General features: G+C 36.0%; 1 protein-coding gene across 1 annotated transcript in view; it reads right to left on the reverse strand.

The window, feature by feature from the left end:
* PBK (PDZ binding kinase) overlaps window positions 1-2,062 on the reverse strand; it is a 12,371-nt gene that overhangs the window by 7,502 nt on the left and 2,807 nt on the right. The gene's annotated exons all lie outside the window — the stretch shown is intronic.

Genomic DNA, 2,062 nt, shown 5'->3' on the forward strand with positions numbered 1-2,062 from the left:
CAGAGGCCAGCGACTGATCTGCCTCACCCGGTAAGAGCGCAATGATAATACCAACATGGGCCAGTGAAGTGACATCCTCCACAACTAGACAGAAGAACAAAAGGACAGCAACTTGTCTGTTCCCCTTCCCCAGATTCCCCAGCGATGTTCTCCTCCCCCAATTCCCCAATAAAATCTTAAAAAAAATAAAAAGAAATCATCAATTTGTTATGGGACAATAGAGGAGTACATTAAATGTAAATGGTCTAAACAGTGCTTTCCAACAGAACTTTCTGTCATGATGGAAATGTTCTATATCTGTGTTGTCCACTACAATAGCCACCAGCCACATGTGGTTACTGGACACGTGAAATGCGGCTAGTACAACTGAAGAACTAAACTGCAATTTTATTTAATTTTAATTCATTTGAACCTTAACTGCCATATGAGGCCAGTAGCTAAACAGTCCAATTAAAGGCAGAAGCTTTCAGGATAAAAACATAACAAAATACATGCTGTATAGTAAACTTTAAATATAAAGACACAAATAGGTTATAAGGGTTGGAAAACATATACCATTCAAACACTAATCAAAATAAATCTGGAATGGCTCAATTAATATCACATAAAGTGGACTTTGAATAGAGAGTACAACACCAGATAAACAAAGGAATTTTTATTTATAATAGTAAAGGGGTAAATTCATCAAAAGAAATAACCTTCCTAAATGTATGTGTACCTAATAACAAGCTTCAAAATACATAAAGCAACAACTGATAGAACTGAAGGGGAAAAAATAGACAAATTCATAATTGTAGTTGGGAGACATACCTCTCTCAGTAATAGAATAAGTAGACAGAAAACCAGTAAAGATACAGAAGACATGAACAAAACAACATAAACAAGTCAACCAGCTTGACCTAACTGCCATTTATGGATCACTGTACCCAACAGCAGCATTAAATATGATCTTTTCAAGTTCATGAAACATTCATTAAGATAGATAAACTGATCAAGTCAAGTTGATCAAGGAAGAAAAAAAATATAAAACACCAGTGCCTGACATCAAAAAGGAGATATCACCATAGATCCTACTGACATTAGAATGGTAATAAAGTTATATTATTAATTATTTTACACCAATCAATTTAACAACTTAGAAGGGATGGACAGAGTCCTTGAAAAACACTAACAAAGCTTCTTACACAAGAAGAAACAGATAACCTGACCAGCCTATTAACCTATTAACTGTGAAGTTACAATTCAAATCTTCCTACTAAGAAAACTCCAGACCCACCTGGTTTTACTGGTGAATTCTACTTTAAGAAAGAAATACTATCAATTCAACATATACTCTTCAAGGAGAAGGAAACACTTTCCATCTTACTTCATGAATACAGAACACCCTGATACCAAAACTATACAGACATTCCAAAGAAAAACAACAACAAAAAAAAACAGCTACAGTCCAATATCCCTCATGAACACAGAAGGTATCAGTAAACTGAATCAAGCAAAACATAAAGTATACACATCATGACTAAGCTGGATTTGCCCCAGGAATGAGTTTTGCTTATCATTTGAAAATTAACATAATCTACCACATCAACAGACTATAAAAAAATCAATAGATTCTGAAAAAGCTCTTGACAAAGTTCAACACCCATGCATGATCATCAGGAATAAAAGGAAAATTCTTCAACCTGATAACGAGCATCTGTGAAAAACCTGCATCTATTCTGTGGGGATGTTGATGGCAGGGGGTGTATGAGAAATCTCTGTACCCTCCACTCAATTTTGCTGTAAATCTAAAACTGCTCTAAAGTCTATTACCAAAACAAACAAACAAACAAACAAAAAACAACAACAAACCACTCTATATCTAATATAATACTTCATTGTGAATATGTAAGTCTACTCTTCTACTCAAAAAAATATTGGAGGGCCGGCTGAGTGGCGTGTTGGTTAAGAACTGGCTTGGGACACCAGAGGATCGCGGTTCGGATCCCACATATGAGGGCCAGTGATGCTGCCCTCTACAGCTAAGATGCTGAACAACAGCTCAACCTGCAGCTGGGCTGCC

Source organism: Hipposideros armiger, unplaced genomic scaffold (genome assembly GCF_001890085.2).
Source record: "Hipposideros armiger isolate ML-2016 unplaced genomic scaffold, ASM189008v1 scaffold_27, whole genome shotgun sequence".
NCBI lineage: Eukaryota > Metazoa > Chordata > Mammalia > Chiroptera > Hipposideridae > Hipposideros > Hipposideros armiger.